Source organism: Panthera tigris, chromosome C1 (genome assembly GCF_018350195.1).
Source record: "Panthera tigris isolate Pti1 chromosome C1, P.tigris_Pti1_mat1.1, whole genome shotgun sequence".
Classification (NCBI taxonomy): Eukaryota; Metazoa; Chordata; class Mammalia; order Carnivora; family Felidae; genus Panthera; species Panthera tigris.
In genome coordinates this window covers 208330753-208355314 of record NC_056667.1, presented here as the reverse complement: position 1 = coordinate 208355314, position 24562 = coordinate 208330753, and the positions used below count along the sequence as shown (strand labels likewise).

Sequence of the window (24562 nt, the reverse complement as noted above, 5' to 3'; positions counted from 1 at the left end):
TTTACTCCTCATCTTCTCATTCACAATATTTATTTAACTATCATGCCATTGTGATCTTGACTTCTTTAAGCTAAGAGTTATTTAGGAGGAAGATTCAAAATGCATAGGTAGGCTTTTTTTTTGTTCACGTTTGCTTCTATTTGTTTGTAATTTCATTGCATGGTGAGCAGGTTTTGATTCTTGCTTTATTTGTGGAATTCGTGGGATGCCATCAGCATTTCTTTGTGATAAATTATGGCCAATTTTTATAAATATTTTAGGGGCACTGGAAAAGAAGGATTTTTATATTCAGGAGATTGTCTGACATATCAGGTTAATTGTCAATTGCGCTATTCAGGCCCCAGTGCCATTCAAAGCATGGGTCTTCGTTTCTTAACCTGTCCATGATTAAATAAATATAGAGCTTGACCATAAGGATTTGGAAAGGGGAGAGCGATTTGACAGAGCTAACAATGCTGGCTGAATCTAAAACAAGAGACTTGGGCTTATATTTTATATCTTTCTTATTCTACTTTCTTACAACTCATTTTCATCATATTTTACAACACTAATGGTCCAAGACAAAATGGAAAGTAAACCACAAAGCCAAACTGTCCCTTCACGACAGGAAGTTTGAGAAACGTTGCTCTAAACTCTTATTTTGGCCAATTTGATTTATCAAAGATCTTTTACGCACTCTTCACTCTCGCCCACACAGAGGACACATCTGTATCCACTTCTCCCCATCCCTTCCTCCACCACACATACAGAGAAAGTCCCAGAAAAAGGGACGCTTTCAAAGACTGAGGGTTTGGGTCACAGAAGAGGGCCGTCACGCAGTCTCTCTCCAATGACAGGTGCCGCTACTTTTGAGGACTTCAGAGTCCCAACGTCAACCCCAGGACAAGAGGGACACACTCGTATCTGCTACATCAGTTCATCCCCACAAAAAGCTGAGGAGATCAGAAAACTCGAGCCTGGGATGGGTGTTCGTCCTGGTCTTCTGACTTCATCACTCCCCTGTGAGGTTGTGGGGAAAACGAAACGACCAAGTTGAATGTGGCAGCATATGGCACACCACTTCAACATTTCACAACGTTATACGCACATGAAGAAATTCCACAAAATGATAGGAGGGGGAGATAACAGCCGAACGCCAACCTAGCCTGCTTTCCAATCCTTTAGCCAGGCTTGGAGAAGCTGTTCGAGATGAACTAGGTGGTCAGCTCCTGGAATAACGGAATTAATGAACCGTCTCTTTTTCAGATACATTTTGCATCTGAATGGTACTTATACTCTGTTTTAAAAGCATGTCTCGCTTTCTATCCTATAACCAGGGAAAAATTGAGTACTGGAATTTAGAGCAAACTACTTTCTTCTAAAGGGTGTGCTTCAGAAATTGAAGAAATTATGCAGTCACCGTTAGAGAAACTCAAGCTCCACGACTCTCATTAGCCTGTTTTGGATAAGGGCGCTGCCCTTGAAGAAATCATCGAACTCATTCCAGCATCTCTGTGCTTTGTGAGAACATTAGCATTATTTTAAGTTCTTACTGTTATTAGTGTTTCACAAATGAATTACGGAAAAAAAATCTTTATTTTTAGCCTTTTGCAATGACTAAAATAAGATAGTGGTTTCCATTAAAAGTTATGTGAGATTTCACAGTGGGTTTCTATTAGAATTACACTGAAATTTCTTGAAGTTGAAGCCAACGGTGTAAAGTTTTAGCCACATCTGTCTCCAAGATGAGTTATTAGGCTGACTTTGAAATATGATAACTCTGTTTTGCTGAGTCACTGTAATCTATTGTGGCCCATTGGCACATTTTGCTTTGAATCCTTGATATGGGGCCTGGCCACCACGGGCGCTCCGTAAACGCTTCTTGGATGGAGCCATTCAACACTTTTTATACTGCTGAGGCAGAGTGATTTTGTGGACTGTTTTTCTTCCTTTAAAAAAAAATTTTTTTTTAATGTTTGTTTATTTTTGAGAGAGACAGAGCGTGAGCAGGGGAGGAGCAGAGAGGGAGACACAGAATCTGAAGCAGGTTCCAGGCTCCAAGCTGTCTGCACAGAGCCCAATGCGGGGCTCGAACTCACAAACCACGAGATCATGACCTGAGCCGAAGTCAAACACTTAACCAACTGAGCCACCCAGGCGTGCCTGTGGACTATTTTTCAAAGCACTTTCATAAAGCTGATTGTATCTCCTGCTTCCTCACTTTTTTTCCCCCATGACATTCAAATTCAAAAAATGAGTCTTTTGTATGTATCAAGAACCTTACACGTTTACATCCTTTGACATAGCAATTCCATTTCTCGAATTTATACGGAGAATAGAATCCAATCTGAAGCAGAGTGCCATATACAAATATGATTACAGCACTATTATTTACAGAAATAAAAGATTTGTACTATCCTTAGGGTCCACTAAGACAGAAGTAGCCAAGAAAGACTGAATGTTAAAAAATATTTCCAAGACCACATAAATATTATTTACAGAGTCTATTTTTATAAGAAAAAAAGACTGTAGAATTGTATACCCAGTATCTTTACATCTATATTTTTAAATATCCTACACATAATAAGCACGCTAGTGGAAAATACGAAAAACATTAATGATCTTGTCATTAAGTACCGAAACTATGACTGACATTTTCCGTTCAAATTTTCAGAATTTTGCACATTTTCTTTCATTAAGCACACATCACTTGCATCATTGAAAATCACTGCACATTTTCTTTTTAACTAATCACTGTATACCTTAGCCTTATTACAGAGATTACAGAAAGTCCCTCATCCGTTACATATTTGGATCTGAAATAATAAAATTATGTATGTTTCTAGATGATACATAAAATACATGTAAATACTTGTGTGTTTGATTGAGACTCCAACAGTATTTCAATTTTAGTTATTCAGGAATGGATACAGACTTCTAAGATGAGCATCATTGTATGTCCAAGTTTTTTTTTTTTTTTTTTTTTAATTTTTTTTTAACGTTTATTTATTTTTGAGACAGAGAGAGACAGAGCATGAACGGGGGAGGGTCAGAGAGAGGGAGACACAGAATCTGAAACAGGCTCCAGGCTCTGAGCTGTCAGCACAGAGCCTGACGCGGGGCTCGAACTCACGGACCGCGAGATCATGACCTGAGCCGAAGTCGGCCGCTTAACCGACTGAGCCACCCAGGCGCCCCTATGTCCAAGTTTTAAAAGAGCATCAGGATTTGCAAAAGATGAGATTCAAGGTGTATCTGTCGAACCAGCAGAGAAAGTAAGAGAGTCGCAGCAGGCCGGCCAGAGCAGCAGTGAGGGGGGAACACTGCTCTTTTGAGTACGCCTCCAGCTCTGCGGGGACATGCATGCCTTGCACTGAAAGATGAAAAATTATTTCAAAAATACCCTTGTTTGGTGAACATTTCAACTCATTTTCAACGGTGAACTTCAGTCAAGATGCTAAGAGAAATTAGCTGAATGTAGTAGATATTTGCTTTCCTTCCCCCTCCATTTGACATTCTTCTTCTTCTTGGTTAGAGCACATCGTTTCTCTGGCCACTGTGATTGCTTCACAGTGGGACTCAAAAATATTTTCCTAAGTATTTTTGAGAAACGAAACTCGTTGTTTTGGGAGGGAATAACCGGAGGAGGTGGTTTTTCCTCGTGGTTGTCACGACACAAACGTGGAAGTATACCGTTGAGTCCATGAAGGAAGGCAACCTTAGGATGAACAAGACACAAGAACAGCAAAGGCAAAAGAAACCAGGTCTTTGATGATATCAGTGAAACAGTGGATCTAGCCTCACCTGAAACCCTCCTGACCACTGGATTTTTAAGTCATGAGAACAAAAAATATTCTTTTTATTGTTTACACCCTCTTTTAAAACATAGACCGTTCGTGTGTGTGTGTGTGTGTGTGTGTGTGTGTGTGTGTGTGTGTCTGTGCTTAGTAATCTCTATATCCAATGTGGGGCTCAAACTCACCACTCCAAGATCAAGGGTCACATGCTCTCTGACTGAGCCAGCCAGGAGCCTCTGTCTGGGCCATTGGGAATAGAGTTTTAGGTTACTTACAATCACAAGGCTGCTAATTGGAACTGTGTGTTATTTAATTCTTACTTGATAAAAGGAATGCTTATAAAATGAATGTCTTTAGTTGAGGGCAGTACTTTGATGCTAAGTTTGGGTAGATGCACAGCCATCCATCTACAGTCATCAAGTTATATTGATTAGACCTAAACAACCGCACAAGTCTACTTGCTTCTTTCCACCCTCTTGACTCTTATCCTCTTTCAGACCACCTCTGTCTTGCACCTGGATCACCGCCATGCCTCAGTTTCTCCCTGCCTCCAATCTATTGCCCATTCTTGCTGTTTCCAAAGGATAAATCTGATCATCTCTCTGTCCTGTTCAAGACCTTCTTGTGTTTCCCATCTTAGCATCAAGCTCAAACTCCTTAACCATGACCCTGTACAATGGGGTCCTACCCACCTCTCCAACCTCCCTTCTCCTTCCTCCCATCTCTCCACATCTAGGCACGTTGGCCCTCTCTCTCTGGCCCTCAAATAAGAAGCCCCAGTCCAGCATGGACTGTTCCCTCTACTGGAAGATTCTTCCCTCCCATCCTTCCTGGTTGAACTTTCCTCATCTTTCAGGTCTCAGTGTGGATATCACTTTCTTTGGGAAGCCTTCTCCATGCTTCTCCATTTCCCTTTTTGGCAAGCATTCTCTCCCACCACATCACAGGCCTAGTGTATGACATTGCAGTTGCCCAGCTATTACTAGACTGGAAGCTCCGTGAGGTCAGGTCTACTTCCCTCTCCTTCAGGCCCCACCTGTAGCACAGCCCTTGGCACACCATAAAAGCTCTGTAAGCACTTGTTGAATGAGTTAATTAGAAAATTATTCATCTGATAAACCCAATACGCAATACTATAAATACACATACCAACCCAAAAAACTATATTGTGCATCCATACATGTGTATGTGATCCTGAAAGTTAGTATTATTATTTTGGTATTGTAACACATTAAGTGAAAATGGTTCCAGTTTTAAAGAAGTTAAAAACATTTCGTTTGGGTTTTCATTTCATGAATCACAGAACCTGTGCCAATTTTCTAAGCAAACTGCTGTAACTCTGTTACGTGAGATGATGTGGGGGAGAAGGCTTTAAAAATAGCTGACCGGATATCCCTCTTGGTGGCTTGGGTTATGTAAAAGTATTTTGTGTTAAGCCAATGTCTCACAATGGATCACTGAGCTTTGAAAAGGCTGTTTGGGATCCTTTTTTCAGTGTTAAATATCTGCTTATAAACAGAATCGGACTGAAAATCTCCTAGAGAAAGGGTACAATGTCCAAATAGTTATCACTTTTTAACTCCAGGTACTCAAAAAATTCCAATGTTAGTACTGAAAGTGATTTTTTTTTTTGAAAGTGATTTTAAAAAAATAACAAGGTCCCTTAACAACCTAGTGAGAAAGAAGCCAGGATTCTTATAAAGAAATGTTAGATTTGGGCTTAAAATACTTTTCTATTAGAGCAGAACAATCAGATAGTATCTGGCATTATTAAATATTTATTTTAGTTTTAAAAAAGATGTAATTTGGGGACATTGTTCTCATTAAGACTCCATAAAAGCAAAATGGTAGGGATTTGTTGTTTGAGAGTTTATTATGGACTGAATCCTTGGGCACAGCTGATTGGACCAGAGTGGTCCAGGGGTGGGTAGGACTCCATTGTACAGGGTCATGGTTAAGGAGTTTATGATATGCCCTAACCCAAAAGCTATATCCAGGCAAAGATGGAATGATTAGCTGGACCAATCAGGTTCTCTTTGCAATGGGGAATTAGGTGCTTGGGAGTGAGAGAAGCCCAGACCAACAGAGAGAAGGCAGAAGGGAGCCGCCCTGGCAGATGATGTGAATGAGCAGAAACCACAAGATAGGACACATGCAAGGTAGAGGATGATGTGGTTGGTTAGCTGGGGCAGGAATGACAGCAACAGAAACTTCTACCGAGATTCTGTAATTCCTGCTGTTGATGGGACCATGAGGTAACATGGTCACTAAACCTGCATATTCTTAAATTTTTTTTTTTAACGTTTTATTTATTTTTGAGACAGGGAGAGACAGAGCATGAACAGGGGAGGGTCAAAGAGAGGGAGACAGATAATCTGAAACTGGCTCCAGGCTCTGAGCTGTCAGCACAGAGCCCGACGCGGGGCTCGAACCCACGAACTGTGAGATCATGACCTGAGCCGAAGTCGGCCGCGTAACTGACTGAGCCACCCAGGTGCCCTTAAACCTGCATATTCTTAAAGTAACTTCTGTCATCCACGAGACCTGCCTCACACTTTAGATTCCCATTTCTCTTATTGGTTAGAATGTATATCTACAAAAAAAACACACCCGTTTCTTGAGATAGCAGGAGAATCTCTGTTCCCCATCAAAAAAAGCCTCACCCAGGGGCGCCTGGGTGGCTCAGTTGGTTAAGCGTCCGACTTCGGCTGAGGTCATGATCTCGCAGTTTGTGCATTCGAGCCCTGTGTCGGGCTCTGTGCTGACAGCTAAGAGCCTGGAACCTGCTTCAGATTCTGTGTCTCCCTCTTCCTCTGCCCCTCCCCTGCTCACTCTCCGTCTCTCTCTGTCTCTCAATAATAAATAAACATTAAAAAAAAAAAAAGCCTCATCCAGATGTGTATATCCAAAACGGCACGCAGACTCATGCGGCTTGTGCTGCAACTCCCCACTGCCATACTTCCTCCTTGGCATGGCCACACCATTCGAAGGCCAGTTTTGTGAAAGCACTGCCAGATTCACCAGTCTCATCCAGTTAGAGCAGTGTGACCTCCATCATTCTCCGTCCTCACTCCCATCCCTCCTCCGAGTTGGCGGAAGAACCCATTTGGCATCTTGGTGGCTCGATATCTGAACAGTTGTTGGGATCCCCGCCGCATGAAGAAGATGGGGAATCACTCTGTTATCCTGAGGATGGTGTACCGAACTTTTAAAGACAATGCGCCGCCATGATTACAGGATGGGAGAAATGCACGGTCAGGCACCTGCAGTTTCACCACGTGTACTGCAAATATCTGGAAAGTGTCTATCTAAAAAGTGAGAAGACCTTCAGTGAGGGCAGCTGTTCCAAGTAGTTTCTAACTAGCTGTTCCAGGTGGAATTGTCTGTCCTATTGACAACCACAAAAAATTAATTTTCTTCATTCTGTCTACATTTTGGCTCTGCATTGATAGTACTGATGTACTATTATTTAATTTTCCTGCCAAGTGTGTTTACGGTAAGTACTAAATACAGGGCTGATTCTTAAGTGCTTATTTCTTGATGGGTTCAAAATTTCTTTGAAGATGTAAGTTATCTACAGTTTGATTTTTGAAAAAATGCTTGCCTAGGGCCTTTTCTAAGATGCATGTTTTCTATAGTGAATTATACTGATGACCAAACACTAGCTTTTATTTCCAATTAAATTAATTGTATTTTTATTCAACCTTCACACAATTAAGTCTAATTATTACACAGCTTGTTACATAGATGCACGTATATTTCACATTGTCCAAAACATAACCGAATAATTAACATGAGTGTGTGGCAAAGTGAATCTGTAAGGCAAATATTAATATGATTCTCAAAGTTGAGGTATGACAAACAATTAGGAAGGGAAGCTTCATGATTCTTTATTTGTGTCTTGAAGCGAGGATATTTTATCTCATAAAATACCTCTCAAAAATGGATGGTCTACACTCCCCGCATGGTATACCAATTATATTAAAATCTACAAATAGGGGAACCTGCTTGCTCCCTAATAAAACCAGGAATCATCTGAGATGTGACGAGTGCAGATTCCCAGGCCACAGCATGAGGGTTTTGCCAGGAAACCTGCCCTTTAAAATAAACGCCACAGAGGACTATTGCACAGACTAAATGATGAGAACTGGCCTAAGGCTTTCTTTCTGAATTTCACTTTTCTTTGTACTTCTTCCCTGGCTAGTGATGGGGAATATTCACCCTCTTCTGTGGGGACCGTAAGTACCCATGGAGCAGGGCCTCACCCTCTGGTCTCAAGAGGGCCAAATACGCATAAAAGGTAAAGACAGTAATATGATGATGGGAATGGGGGAAAACTGGTGCACCGTCTGACAAATGAAACATAATACATCCTTTTTATATTCGAAGGTGAACACACCATCTTCAAGTTACATTTATATTCCTCCCCTAGCAGCAGTGACCGTTTCGCCATACGCACAAGAGCAAACACCACTTTTTCTCCGACAGCCAGAGGTCAACCAGGCCATATGGAGATGTTATGTGATCTTTGTACACTGACTAGTAGTACCAAGTGCTAACCACCCGGGCTAATCGCTGAGAGCCCTGGGGCAATTCGCCTCGAGCTACCCATTCTCCATTTAATCAGTAATCAGCTAAACCTTGCACTTGGCCGGAAGCTTTTGGTTTTTTTTTACAATTTGGTTGGTTGGCCGAATCCACTTCTAAAAAACAAATTCAACCTAATGTCAAAAGTCCAATGGAACAGCTAGGAGGCGTGAGGGTCAAGAATGTGTACGCCCGTGTGTAGAGAATTTTTCCAAAATGTGCGTGATGAAAAAAACGGGGTTAGGTTTTTTTCATATACTTCAAACGCTTTATTTGGTTTGTTTGGTTCTGTGTATGACCTCCAAACGTGTTCAGATTAAATTATTTGAAGCGGCTAAAGAAAATAATTTGCTGGTGAAGAAGAGGCATGCCTTGCAAAGTGCAAAGACGTATTTCATGACAATAGACGTAGAAATGAATACCAAAGGACAGCGTGCAGCAAAAATTTTGACCGGATCCTTCTCGGTACAAAAGGCAAGGACCATAACTGCTCAAGGGGCCTGGATCAGCAAGGCAGAGGGCTGAAACCAAGCTGGCAAGGAAGGTTACTCTGATGAGGGTCTAAGTCAAGGTGTTATTCCAAGTGACATCTTCTGGGAAGAGACATTTCAATAGTTTCCACTTTTTTTAATAGACTGAGTCACCATTGATTTTACCTGGGCTGGCACTCATACTAGATGCATTCAAAACAGAAAGCGCCTCATAATTTGGTGATAAGTAATGATTAACCAGTAACTCAGTTCTCACATTCCCCCAGTCCATCTTGGGCAACTGCCAGATCAGTTTCCTAGCAAGAGTTCACCCATGTGCACTTGCTGGCCTGCATTTGTTGCTCCTGAGGGTAACTCTCTCCTCACATGTTAATTTAAGAGGCTTCTTGGCCAGGGGAGAAGGTTGCTGACCCACCAGTTCTGCTGGCCAGACTGTTGTCTGGATTCCTGAACCCTTGCCAGGGTTCTTTGGTGGCAAGCAACAGAAATTATTTAGGCTAACTCAATGATAAAAGAGGAATTTGTTGGAATGACATGGGGCAGCACACAGAAGTTGAAGAAAAGTTAAATAAACAGGCCTCAGAAAAGACCAGCCTCAGGGCCGTTGTGGGGATCAAGGTACAAAAACGAACGGAAAGTTTTTCAGGGCACTGCTGTCAGGATGAATAAGCTCCTTGCGTTTTCAGTTGAAGATCCGAATTCCTGGGGGAGGGCACTTACTGGCTCAGCTGAGGTCATGTGCCCACGCCCTTGGCAATGAGGGGATGATAGCTCCCTCAAGTAAAATCGACATGCCACCACCAGAGGGGGACAGGAGAGAGGTCAGGAAAAAAGAGCAGATGTCACTACACTCTGATTTCTCCTGTCACCTGGTTTCCATCTGCCCCCTCTACTGACCTTAGACATACTGTCTCCTCTTTGTTTAGGCTCTTCTGGCCGAGTTTGATAACCACCAAGTTCGAGTCAATCCTCTACCTGGCTTGACCTAAAGTCTGAAGTCAGATGAATTCCAATGAGCCTTCTGATCTGTGTTGCCCTTATTCCCACCCACTACTTTGGTCTGGTCTCTGTTTGGAACATTCAGATGTTCCTGGGCCACCAGGTTCTCAGAAATTCCCCAGATTCACCCTGTTCTTATGCTGGTCACTGTTATCCCGGGCTCTTTGGCCCCAAATGCTTATTTTAAGCAGCACAATTCAAGATGTTTATATATGTACTTCCAAATCTTTTTAAAAAATGGCAAAGCAAGTAAGCAAACAAACAGAACCACTCTATTTCCTTCGGAAAATGCATAACACTCAAGAATCTATTTATACAGAAATTACTTCACGTACGTTCAAAAGTCAAATCTTTCAAAAATCCAATGTCTGCGAATACAATGTCATTTATCTTTGTTCCTGTCGTTAAACTGGAATAAAAAATTAAAGCAAAGACTTTGTGATATCATCAGAGTCTCATATTAAAAAATGAATAGCCCGACTGATCTCTCAGTTGTACAGCAAGAGACTGTAAAGCAAAGGGTAAAGACTTTTGACTGGTGGGTTCCAGTAGGTAGGAGCCAGATGAAGGTTTGGTCAAACGGCTGCCAAATATCACCCTTCACCACCACGAATACCTACTGAGCGCCTAACGTGCTAGGCACACTGCTAAGCATTTAGAGACCCCATTGTACGTAATCGTTATCATGCATATAAACCTACAGGTCTATCCTGTTGTCCCCCTTTTACAAATAAGGGAAACAAAGTTCACCAACTCAGCCAGGGCCACGCAGCTGGCTGTGGGTGGCATGAGTTACGTAAAGACTGACTTTCTAACTATCCTCTCAAATATGTTTGTCTCTGTTAAAAAGTTTTGCAGGGGCAAAGGGTCCTCATGGCAAAAATGGTGAGAAATGATGGACTTAAGAGTTCAGGGAGAAAATATGAATGTAATTAAGAAGCCCTTAATTTATTCTAATGCACAGCTGTGCCCAGTTGTGCTTCTCCGGAAAGCCCCAGATACAGACCACTGGAGATCACCTCTTCGGGGGTTACAGCTCATTGTGGTGATTATGATGAACATCACTACCTTCAATACGCCTACAGAGTTAGGAACCACCACTCCAATGTTAGAAACACAAAGCACGCTCTTCCTCATAGTGAATAAACAGGAAAATTCTAGGCCAAGGAAAGCTTATAATAACAACAACAAAGAGCCCACTCTATTTAGAGCAAGTCAGTGATTTCTCCAAATGAAAAAGCACAGCAGTTTCGACGTGAAAACAAGTCTGGTTTTCATGAAGCTTTTCTGACTGCCACTTTCTGAAGGTGAACTTTATTGAAATAGATTCCCAAGTAAATCATTTACGGTATGTTAATGGGCGGATGTTAAGAGTAATTGGTCTTCTGGTTTTGCATCGGAACATGTTAAACGCTTTGCATTCGTGCTAACCTGATTACATAAAAAGTTTAGGAGTCATACGTATGATGAGGTTCAAAACGGGTCCAGGTGATATTTTGTTTCAACGGGTGTAGGTCAAAATCTCCAACATTTTCCTCCTTTACAAAATCGTGGAGTCTTAAGGTCTTTTCTTTATCTCCATTTGATTTTTTCCCCTGCAACTGTATTTGCTTCTGAGATTAGAATGCAGTCATTATACAATCTACTGAGGTTGTACTATCGTGCTTACCAAGCTACTGCTCAACTTGACATAAGGAAATCAATTTAGTTTCATTCCGATGCGTGGTTCAAGGCAGATTGGCCTTCAAGAAACCTAGAGAAAAGTCCAAGAGATCCTAAGCCCAACTGTCACCTGTGGGAAGGTCATAAAAATGGGCGAGGGAAGCAAGAGGAGATGAGGTAGAAGGAGTGATATTTGGGGAGAGAGAGAATCTTGCTCTTTGGCGAATGGATTGGAAATGGCTCGTTTTCTCCAAATGCCTGGAATCGTCTAAAACCAATGAGATGCCCTATGGTAATGACTAGCGGGGGTTTTTGAGCCTATCTCCTTCCAGATTTAGAGCTAAGGGTGAGGGATGAAGGGGCACTGTGAAATGGTAAGCGGGTTGAGGCAAGAGTCTTTAAATCTATCTAATGCAAGACTGACTCTAGGTCTATAACAAAGAAAATAACTGGCAAAACCCATACTTTATTTGTGGCCAGGAGCCATGCATCTCATCTTCAGCTCTGTGTCCCAAGAAACCCCTGGCTCTAGCCAAGATATTCTTTTGGTTCATTTTTGACCAGAGGTGAGATCACTAGAAGTCAATGTGGGAATGGGTAGATTATCATAAACATAATGTTGGCAAAATTAACTAATTTGAGAAATTAAAAAAAATTAGCTCCTTGGCTCATATCATACATCAAATCATATTCTGGATTAAGTAAAAAAAAAAAAGACAATAGAATATATATTGAAATTTTATCTCTAGTTATATTTCCATGATAGGATTTGGCATGATTTTGCTTTGTTTTTGCTTACTGGTATTAAAACCGTGTCTGTCATTTGACAAGTAGAATCTGTGGTAAAAAAAAAAAAAAAAGAAAAGAAAAGAAAAGAAAAGAAAAGAAAAAAATACCAGCTGAGCTAATTAATAATTTTACTATATAAGTCTATTACAAAAAGATATGCGGGCAAGAATTCATCATAGCTTTGTTTATTATATCAAAAATTTAGGTTAAATAAACCTAAACTTGGTATATAAACATGATGTAACAGTATGTAATTGTTTTCAAAAGATGTTAAATGAAATAATGTCAAAAAAGCAGGATACAAAATGCCTTATACCATATGATCTCATTTTTACACAAATATGACACAATATTAACACTGGGTCCCCTTAGGTTCTTTTACTACGAGTGCTTTTTAAAAACATACTTCTCTAGGGGCGCCTGGGTGGCTCAGTCTGTTGAGCGTCCGACTTCAGCTCACGTCATGATCTTGCGGTCTGTGAGTTCAAGCCCCGCATCAGGCTCTGTGCTGACAGCTCAGAGCCTGGAGCCTGCTTTGGATTCTGTGTCTCCCTCTCTCTGTGCCCCTCCCCCGCTCATGCGCTCACTCTCTCTCTCTCTCTCTCTCTCTCTCTCTCTCTCCCTGTCAAAAATAAATAAACATTAAAAAAATAAAAAAAATATATACTTTTCTATATATCTTGAATGTTCACAAATGAGCATGTATTACTTTTATTGTTAGGAAAAAAAGATCAGCGTAGAAAAAATATTTTTGTTCAGTTAGTCCAATCATTAGTTCCAGTGGCTTCATTATCATAAACTTCCCAAGGAGCCTTCCTGTTTGAAGGAAATTTGGAAGGGCGCCTGGATGGCTCAGTGGTTAAGCATCCAACTTTGGTTCAGGTCACGACCTCCTGGCTCGTGGGTTTGGGCCCTGCGTCTGGCTCTGTGCTGACAGCTCAGAGCCTGGAGCCTGCTTCAGATTCTGTATCTCCCTCTCTCTCTCTGCCCCCTCCCCTGTTTGCACTGTCTCTCTCCCTCTCAAAAATAAATGAACACTAAAACAAAATTTTTTTTTAAATACAAAAAATAAAGGATATTCCGAGAGTATCTTCTGCATAGCGTACTGCCCTTAAGGTAGGTGCTCAGTGAATGTGCACCAAGCGAATTTGCACTTCCGACCCTGTTGCTGCCGATTACACATTAGTGGAATCCGAGGGAGGCTGTGTGCCAGAGCTGGCTCATGGCTTCTCTTAAAAACACATGCCAAAAAGCCTATATTTGAAAGAAAGGACCAAATGATTACTATTAAGTGTTGCCCAGAACTCTCTCTCTAATTAACAGGTATTTTAGGTGAGGTATCTGGCAGGTGACCGTAAAAGCGATGGAATCATTGGATGAGTTTTGCATCAGTATTTACATGGGGCGGTGTAAGGGAAACAAAATGTTCATTTTTTAACGGGGACAGTGCTGAGGGAGGATGCCATTTCTGCTGATGTTTCCAAATAATGTTATTAGAAAATACCAGCAGCAAAGAATGCACTGAATAATATTTTTGAAAAGAAGAAACTCCTTAATACATTCCAGGAAGTTGATACTGAGTCACAAAATAACAGGAGAATTAAATGAGTATCAGAAACATTTGGACTATTGCTTTGCTGATATTGAAGCTCATTCCTGTCTCAATACTACTTGGCACTTGTACAATGCAAAATGCGTTCAATTATATTATTTCTGGAGAGAGGAGGGATAGGTTTTATCTACCACATTTGATGATTGAGGAAATGGAGAGTCTTGGAATGCAAGTGGCTTGCCCCAAACTGTCGCAACAGTGACTTTTTTCCGGCACAGGATGGGGGGAAGGGCATACTGCTGTCTTGCGCGATCTCTCTAGGATGGCAGGGTGTCCCAAGATGTCCTTGCCTCTATGACTGCTCTCCTGGGGGCTGGGGATGCTGCTCCTTCAGGTCACGTGGGCTCTGAACGCTCTGTCTCTGAAAGGCCTGAGCAGGTCACAGCGGGTAGAAGCTCTGAAGGTCCATGGGCACAGCACAGGCACCCGCAGAGCTCGATAAATCTACCCGTTGGTCTTCTCCAGTGTATGTGCGACCTTAGAGAGTGTTGACGCCTGCATGGGCCTATACGCTGGCTTGCAATCAGTAGGAAACTCACCTGATGAGATTTCAGATACAGGACTGTTCTTAGGTTTTTTTTTTTTTTTCACAACTGGAAAGGGTTTGCAGGAATGCTTTTGCCTAACATGGCAAAAGAAGAGAAATCCCGTTCATGTGTGTATCGTATAGAGCACTGCTATCTAAATGCTGATGTGGGCTCCAGAAGGGGTGGAGGCTGGAAGCTGACTGAAGTATTATCAGTAACTGTACGTGCTGCTTTCTGCACTCCCAACAGTTTTAAGTACTTTACTTTGTTTTTGTTGTTGTTGTTGTTGTTTTTTAAAATGTTTTCTTTATTTTTGAGACAGAGAGACAAGGGCGTGAGCAGAGGAGGGGCAGAGAGAGAGGGAGACACAGAATCTGGGAAGCAGGCTCCAGGCTCTGAGCTGTCGTCAGCACAGAGCCCAATGAGGGGCTTGAACTCACAAACTGTGAGATCATGACCTGAGCTGAAGTCGGTCGCTTAACCGACTGAGCCACCCAGGCGCTCCTTAAGTACTTTACTTTGAAGATAAGCTGTGTTTTCAAGCCACTGGAAACTTACCACTTCCTGGCCCCATTGTCGTTCCACAATTTATTGCTGTTACACCATAAAGCCCACGTGTTCACTTTTTCGTACATTTAACTGATCTTTATTCTTCCTCTCAACTCCACTCAAATTTTGCTTTTCCGTATTTGCCCTGTGAGAGCATATCTAATTTTCTTGTTATTGTCTGTGTCCTTATCTAAAGCCCTCATTTGGTGGCATACTCCATGAGGGCAGGAGGGACCATGTGGGTTTTATCTACCTTTGGTCCCAGCATCCAGCTGAATTAATGAATGGTGCATTCAACATATCACCTGGAAAATAAATGCTTTGTTTTTATTCTTGTGTCAAAGGATTTAAGAATCTACTAATTCTTTATTGCCTTTTTAGTTTTAGTGTTTAAAATACAATGTTGGCCCGTTCCAAAAACATTCACTGGGGACTACTTATACCAAAGGTCCTGCCAAGAGTTGGAGCTGTCTGTGTTATAAATAAGACATAACACATGTCTTCCAGGAGATCAGTAGGGGAAGCAACATGGAAATAGGTAGAGCTCTTTCCAGATTGCAGAGATGAAGAATATCTCAGTAAGTAAAAGTTTCATTGATGTTTTGATTGTAAAAGGGTATAGTTTCCGAATTCAGTTCTTTCTGAATAACTGAAGCATTTTAAAAATCATCTTATCGCAAATAGTGCTTTGCTATTTAAATAATGAATAAAGTGACATCTGACACTCCTTTTCAATCATCTGAGACGGTTTTGGCAAGAAAGAGTCCTACTAAAGAACCCAAATAACCAGAACTCCCAATTCTAAAGCTATATTTTTTCCAAGTTGATTTATTTATTTTTGAGAAACAGAGAGAGAGACAGAGAGAGAGAGAGAGAGAGAGAGAGAGAGAGAGATGCCACAAATGGGGTAGGGGCAGAGACAGAGAGGGAGACAGGAGACAGAGAATCCTAAGCCAGCTCCATGCTGTCAGGGCAGAGCCTGATGCCGGACTCAAACGCACAAACCGTGAGATCGTGACCTGAGCCTAGATCAAGAGTTGGATGCTTAACTGACTGGTCCCAAGTCTAAACCTACTTCCTTCGTTAATTTGATGAGTTCTCTTGGGTCAGACCCTTACCTGTAAATCATGAATGATACTCCCTTTCCATCTTACTCAGAAATGCAGAAAACCAGACCTTTGATAAGAAAGCATCTACACAGAAAATTATTTAAAGTATGATCTTAGAAAATGTTTGTCTTCAAGGAGTTTCCATGGCAGCTTTATGTCTAAACAACTGGAAATAATCACAAAAATTCAATAGAAAGATATTACCTAAGTAAGTTATTGGTGCTAACCTACAATGAAGTGCTCTGTAGACATCTAGAGATGATACTTGTAATAATTAATAACTCATAAAATTTTCACCAGCCCATTGTTGGGTGAAAAGAGTAGAATAAAAAAATAGTCTGGTAGAGAAAGACCAAAATGTTATCAGTAATCATCTGTGGGTAATATGATTATGGGTAATTTTCATTTTTACATTTCTTCTGGTACTTTTAAGCACTGGCCAAGTTTTGAACAACACATAAAATTTTTTTAAAGCCAGCATGTGAATGCTTCAGCTTTCCTGATGTTATACACAATAAACAGAATAAAATTATCCTATCATCTGGTGGAACAAAGAGAATTAATATTAACCTTGTTGTTTTGGGTCTCTCCAGATATGCTTTGACATTTGATTCGAGGGAAAATACTGCAAATTTCTCAACTTCCGCTTGTAGAAATTTTCCTTGAGAAGTTCATGTAACAACAAAATATCCTGGCGGGAAAAAAAATCCAGTGACCTGTTTTGTCTACATAATGACAAATCTTCCCAAGTTTTCTAAATACACTTGAACTCATTTTTAAACACTGGGATCACTTCTCTAAGAAACGAATTTGGAGATACAATCTAATTAACCAACATCAATCTTAAAGATTAAAAATGGAAAATTCCTAACTTACCCCAAAACTACTGTCAGAAAAATAACAGATCTTTATACCATTACATTTTTAAATAGGTCTGAGGCTTATACTTTTTAAAAACTATTATCTCATTGCAATAATACCAAAATACTGAGAATGTCAAATACTCTTTAAATGTATACTTTATATGTGCGTAGGCACACACACATATATACTACCTACAATGATATGTGGAAACATTGTTTTGATAGCCTGATATTGTATGGACAGGACATCAGACTGGATTTTTAACCTTCCTCTCTGTGCACATAAATGAGTATCGAATTACTTGCACTGAATCAATCAACAGGGACGGATTAAACAACTGCTCTGTCGATCTAGACTGCTTCTCCAGTCTCTTTCTGACTGCCAAGGTACCAGAATCCAGAGAAGAAGTACCAACAAGACTTGCTTCCTGCTTTGTCACCTCTTCTTTAGGTAGGCTAGGTTCCCAAGAGAACAGTCAACCTCTTCCATGTGACAGTCATACAAGACTTTAAAATAGAGATCGTGTCACAGTTCTTTTGAAACTCTCCAGTACCATCCCATCGCATCTTGAGGGACCCTCCAGGGTCCTTACCAAGGCCGGCACAGTTCCCAGACAATACCGGACCCAGGAATCCCTTGTGGAGCTGATTAATATGCAGATTTCAGTTGGGGTGGGTGGGGGAGGGGCCGACACGACGTTCTGCCTTTCTGGCCACCAGGAGGGGAAGCTGGTGCTGTGGGTCCTGTGAGTGACCTGGGGGGTCTTCACCTCCGGCTGGCAGGTCCTTAACCTGGGTTTCATTCTTCCCTGGCTAGAGCCCTCTCTGGCCCGAACCTATGTCAGCTGGGACAAGGGCTCTTTGGCCCAGCTTTACCTTCTTGCCCTGGGCCTCACAGCCACATTTGGCAAATTCAAACGTGTCCCAGGGAGGCGGAGGAGAGAGGATGACACAGACACGTCAAAGGGAATGAAAGAACATTTTCAGCACCTCACTTTACACATGGGCCCATCACCAAGTTGCAGTGTGAATTCATTACTCATCCATTACTAATGCGACTGTCTTGTGAATAGCATAAACATACTACATGGCCTCTTTGTTAAAATATGAATTGGTTAAGTGCAAACATTAAAAGCATAGTCCTGTGGACTTATTCCACCTTATCTAGGGAGCAATCTCCCATCCTTAATTAGCACAACCATCCTGCCCCTGCCCCTCTAACTCCCTGTTTCCCATACCTTGCCCCATCTCTAGCAAAATACCCAGCATCTGTATTCCATCATAGTGAGTAAATTAACTCAGGGATTTTCTTCTTCTTTTTGTAGAAGTTCCTTTAGTCTTGGTTTTATTCTTTGACAGCCCAGGAGCCATACAATTAGAAGCATCTCGCCTCTCTCCACTGTTGAGAGCCCTGGTCTGGACCACATTCCCCAGCACTTCCCACATTCCCGAGTCCCCATGGAAGGCCCATGGGTTACGTGAGCCAGTGCCTTGGAAAGGTTTTCCCCATTGACCCCTAGCTAAGGTAAATGCTCCCCTTCTCCATCACCACATCCTATTCTCTCCTAGCAGGTACCACAATCTAGAGCTATATGTTTATAGGCCTGTTGTCTCTCTCCCCTGTTCCCCTGGACTCTCTATCCCACCGTGGCCAGGAATGCAGTTTGTTTATCATTGAGTTGCCAGGACCTGGGTCACATGCCTATGTCTCTGTCCTATTATCTCATTCCTGATTTTAATAATAATAATAATAATAATAATAATAATAATAATAATATAATCGTAGCTAGACTATAAAAGCTGGGCATCGTGTTGAATACTTTATTTGCAAGAGATATAGTACCACCATTTTTAGATAAGAAAAACAGAGATCCTTTTGGAAGTGACTGGTTTAAGGGAACACTAAACCTCTTACTTGGCTAAGTTGTAGCGGCAATTTAGTTTAGAGCTTAAGCTGATAGGCAAGATGTGGCATGTTGGTTTCCAATGTATGTCTCCTTTTCTCCTTTCCTGTTGCCAAATGTTCACTGTCTTGTGATGTGTTTTCAACTCTTCATGTACACACCTTACTCATATTTTGATAATGGCACAATATCATCAAATATGTACAAGTGGTAATTCGTGCAGCTTTAAGCGTGATAGCCAAGGTCGACTACCTTGATTTTCTGGAGAAAAAGTTGTACAGCTGGTTAGGTACAATCCATGCTGACCTACTGTCTTTAACTGAAGTTTGTCATTTTAATGTGTGTTGACTTCTTTTTTTTTTAAGTTTATTTATTTAATCTGAGAGAGAGAGAGAGAGCGAGCGCACAAGTGGGCTAGGGGCAGAGAAAGAGAGGGAGAGTGAGAATTGCAAGCAGGCTCCATGCCACGGGCTTGAACTCACGAACCAGAAGATCATGACCTGAGCCGAAATCAAGAGTTGGATGCTCAACCATCTGAGCCACCCAAGCTCCCCTTGCCGTGTGCTTATTTCTTATGGCAAACAAGCATACAAAATGTGTTCCGTTCGGGGATATGACCTTATGAACTGGCTCTCCCTCTCGTATCCGGACACCACGTATGTGATCTGTGCTATCGAAGATGGTGGCCGCATGTGGCTACGGACATTTGAAATGTAACGTAGATACTCTGAATTAAGATGTTGTAGAAATGCAAAACAGACACTAGGTTTTGAAAACTTAATATGAAAAAAAAGACCGTAAAACATGTACTAGTGTTTCTAACAGTGATTACATGCTGAAATTATAAAATTATGAATGCATGGGGAGAAGTGAAATATACTGAAATTAATTTTATCTGTTTCTTCTTACTTTTTTAATGTGGCTACTGAAAAACTTAAAATAACGTATGTGGCTTATAGCTGTGGCTCACGTTACATTTCTATTGCATGATATGGACACTGATGCTTACTTATCTGAGCTTAGGAAAGCATGTAAAGTGGACAACTATACAGCCAATATACTTTAATTCACTCTTCGCTAGAAAATACTTCTGAAGCCAGAGGCCTTAACTGGCAGTTGAAGAAGGAACCCCAAGAGGGATGGAAAGACGGCCATGGGAGTTTCAAGAAGACAAGAGCCAGCAATGGGATCTTGTGAGATAAACATAGAACTTGGAGTAAGAGTCTTTCTCATCTGATTTTTAGAGATGAAGATAACTCAGAGGGATTAAGCAACTGGCCAGGGCCATGGTGGTTGGGCTGATAGGGAAGATGTCTACTCTGTTAAAAAGTTGATATGATCTCAGTTTTCTTATTTTCGGAAACTGAAAATGGCAGTGAAACAAATAATCTACAGTGCAAGGCTGTTATGATTAAAAAGTTTAGGCTGAGACCAGATACAAACTTTGTAGAACAAAAATGCTCTGAGCACCATGTGTTTTTACTGATCTTGGAAAAACTCTTTTACTCCATGGTTAAATGCACTTGATGAAGGACCACAGGGCATTTGCAAACCAGACAGCCCTGTTAGAATCGTACACTGAGAGGTTTGAGGGTTTTTTCATCAATTGCAATATTTAACAAGGTTAACTTTGCCCAGAATTAACACAAGGCAGTTATTACTGTGCTCTCCGTAACAGGGCAGAAATTATAAGGGAAAGGCAAAGACAGATTTCATTTAATTCACAGTTTTACTAGGGATCGTGCCTGAAAACAAACTAGCTACTACAACCCCAGAGAAAAGCTCAAGAAGGAAAACTCTCCTCAGAGAGGGAGAGGCAGCTGAGAGAGGAAGCTGGTGGCTTTGCTGTTGTTGGCCTTGACCCCCACTCATCTAGTGGAAGTCAGAATGTATGGAGGAAGCAGGCAGTGGGAGGGCCTAGAGGAGGGTGGCCCTGAGAACACGAAAGGAAACGTGTTTGGTGCCCCCATCCTCCCAAACCATTACTAAATAAGTCTATTCTAATGGGAAACAATTCTCCTGGGAGCCACAGAATTACTTTGTTGTTTTTTTAATCCCAGGACAGAACAGCTCCAATCTGTGAGCAATGAGGTGAAATGGAGGGGGTGGTGTGGGCTGAATGATGACAGAGGAAGCTTTTATTTCCCCCAAACTTCTCATTCACATTGTCTTCCCATGGGTGATCACCGATAGACACAGAAGAAACAGGACAGGCCCAGACCTGATTTCAATGAAATCACTGAAAAAGAATCAGAAAGTATTGAGTATGAAATGAGTATGTGTAAAATGAATGAAGGCATAAAAATGGGGGAAAATCTACAAGAAAAGACAAAAAAAAATCCCAAAGCCCAAATAGATTTAGACTTCAGAAAGGACCTCTGGAACCGTCACTGAAATTAAAATTTAACGAATGAACATAGTCATGGTTAACGTTTATTGAACGATTACTATGTGACAGATATAGTGAAGTATGTATCATGAGTATTAAATCACTGAATCCTCATAAAATCCTGAAGTGAGTCTCTTACTTCCATTTTAAAATAAAGAAGTTGGGACAAAAATTTAAAAGCTGATAATTAATAGATCTGGGGTTATAAACCATGTCAAACGGTTCCATCCAGAGGTTGTTTTTTTTTTTTTCATCACTGAAAATTACAATAGATTGAAAAATCAATCTACTGAAATTTCCAAACAGCAGAAGAGAGAATTAAAAATTGAAAGAGGTGTGGGAAGGGTTCACAGGGGCAGCGCAGGGGACGAAGCCCCTCAGGCAGAAGCTGACAATGTTCCAAGTTGGTCTCAAGTCCAGCTGATGACTGGTCTCGTGGACTGGGGTAACCTCCGCAGTTCAGAACAGTTCTTCTGTGGGGGTGGGGGGGGGGGGAAGAGAATTTATCCAATGGCTCCCATCACCCACTGGTCAAAGATTTGCCCACAGGTGTTAATACCCTATACCTCTAAGGTCCAACAGGGAGTCATGAGTAGAGTCTAGAGGAACCATTAGGCTGTTCCAGGTACAAAGTCTGTGGCCAAGCTGGCAACTGGGGAAAGTCAGTGCCCACAGACCAGGAGCAAGGTGGGACCCAGAGGACCCAAGTGGCATATGAAAGGTGTCTCTTATAAGGAGTTAGGAGGAATGGAAAAAAGATGAGAAGGTCCAGGATGCATCCTACGAATGCCAGGAATAGAGAGAGTGGGGAAGGAGAAATGTAAATCAGGAATGTCTGAGATTTGATGAAAACTATAGACTCTCAGATTAAATATGCACTGAGTAGGATACATAAGAAACAAATATGCACATACAAGTTTAATAACATGACTAAAAAATCTCGACCTAATTGGTAAATATATATATACATATATATATATGTATATATATATTTATCTTTAAGTCAGAATATCATTTCCATCACAATTTAATTAAAAAATAAGGTTAACTAGAAAATCTCCCTCTGTTTGGAAATTAAGAAATAAGGATCTAAATAACCCATAGGACAAATAAATCAATTAGAAAGGATTCTGAATTTAGTTATATTGAAATACCACTTACTAAAATGTGTGTGATGCAGTAAAAGCAGTATTTGGGGGGAAGGTCGTTAGCCTTAAATGCATTTGGACTATTCAGAGTTGCTTGATTAAAGTCAAAATACAGGGGCACCTGGGTGGCTCAGTCAGTTGAGTGTCCGACTTCGGCTCAGGTCATGATCTCGCAGTTTGTGAGTTCGAGCCCCGTATTGGGCTCTGTGCTGACAGCTCAGAGCCTTAAGCCTGCTTCAGATTCTGTGTCTCTCCATCTCTTGGCCCCTCCCCTGCTCATGCTCTGTGTCTCTCTGTCTCTCAGTAATAAATAAACGTTAAAAAAAATAAAAAATAAAAATAAAGTCAAAATAAAAATTCAACCATGTTTGCTGTATCTTTGATAGTTAGGCTATTAAATTTTGGGGACAAACACATTGACAATAGCACTAAAAATATCAAATACTTACAAATTAAAGAAACAGAAAACTTGAAAACATAGTGAGAAGTTAAAGCCCTGAAAAAACAGACCAATGAATGAATATAAACAGACTCCTATATGAATGAGTGCTTGGTACACGTTTGCAGATGTAACACTGCAAAGCAGGGGGGGGGGGGAAAGAACGGACTGTTCAATAAATAATGTTGGCACAATTTATCATATATATGGAAAAAGATAAAATCATATTCCTCAAGTAGAAAAACAATTCCAGGATTAAGAGTCCTAAATACAAAGGAGTTACATTACAAAACTTTTTCTTGACATAAGAGAACATTTTAATAATCCCAGGGAAGAAAAGGATTACTTTAATGAGATGCAAAACACAAAACATCAAGGAAAAATGGGAAGTTTGAGATTGCAGAGGAAAAAAAAAAAAGTTCTATGTTCAGCCACCAGTAGCTAAATTTAAGATAAATCAGACACTGGAATGACATACTTGCTGCACATTTAAATGGCAAAAGTGTGGCATCCAAAATATAGAAATGACTCCTAGTTCTTAGTGAGGAAAAAGCACAAGGCCACAACAGATCAGTAGGCAAAGAGCTGTCCATGCAGTTCACCCCGAGGTACATAAAAACCACCAATGAAAACATGAAAAGATCCATGAGCTCCCTGGTCGAAACAAGATCTTATTCATACTCACATCGAAACACATCAAGTTTTGCTGAGGATGTAGGGAAGCAGATACTCTAGCACATTATTGGCTCCACCATTTTGGAGTCTGTTTGGCAATTCCTCATGCAACTTAAAGCATGCTTTCCCTTTGGATTGTACCTAGGAATTCCAAATCTAGTTGTCACAATGGTACCTACACGGAGCAGTTACGTTGTCGCGACTTTGTAAAACAAAACCATGGAAACCAACTTCCTGTGCTCAGGGGGAATGGAAAAAGAGACTGTGCTTTATTTGTATAACTGGATACTATGCATCAACCACCACATCCATATGTGTATACATGAATCACATCTATATGTATCAACATGGATAAAATCCAAAACCATAATATGGAGTGAGGGGAGCAAGCTTATGAATGTGAAACCATTTATTGCATTTGAAGGACCACAAAACGAAAACATTTATTTTTCATAGTGACTAACACACACACACACACACACACACACACACACACACACTGGATAAATACAGAACCATGCACAAAAGAGGGGGCAAAGAACATGTGGAAGAGTTTTTATATATATACATATTGTTTTCCCTAAAGGGAGAGACCTGAGAACAAACGGGTCAAAGCCTATTAATACTTGCCTAATCTCAGGGATGAATAAATTGGTGTCTGTTACACTTTGTTTGCTTCAACTTCATTCTTAAAATTTAAACATGAAACCAGTTGAGAAAGCATCTTCCATAAATGCAGCTGTTATTCAGCTCCTGATATTTGCTTGCTGTATTTCTGCTCTGTCTGCTTTGTATTTCTGCTTTGTCTTTAAGGCAAAAAGAACGATAAACCATACCTCAAACCATGAACCTCACCTTCCACAGACATCAAAGGAGGCACTGTCTCCAGCCCATCTCCTAAATCGATTTATTGCCTGAGGCAACAGCAGTGTACCTCCTCCCAGGTTCAAGTTGCGGAGCTGGGCCTGGCCATGGCGGTAGAACCAGAGGATGAGCTGAACAGACAGGCCAGGGACTGGTTTTCACTCAGGGCACTTCAGAAC

At 41.0% G+C, this 24562-nt stretch overlaps 1 protein-coding gene and 1 long non-coding RNA gene across 3 annotated transcripts in view; both read right to left on the bottom strand.

Annotated features, from left to right (window-relative positions):
• Positions 1–24562, bottom strand: part of COL4A3 (collagen type IV alpha 3 chain) — a 132537-nt gene that overhangs the window by 104631 nt on the left and 3344 nt on the right. The gene's annotated exons all lie outside the window — the stretch shown is intronic.
• LOC122241037 lies at positions 1616–23636 on the bottom strand. Of its 2 annotated transcripts, none has more exons than XR_006220962.1 (4): positions 23530–23636; positions 18880–19129; positions 16672–16792; positions 1616–1928 (listed from the first exon to the last, which is right to left on the bottom strand). It is a non-coding gene; the product is annotated as an uncharacterized LOC122241037 (long non-coding RNA). The 2 variants fall into 2 exon arrangements; XR_006220961.1 differs by lacking the exon at positions 1616–1928 and adding an exon at positions 11161–11606.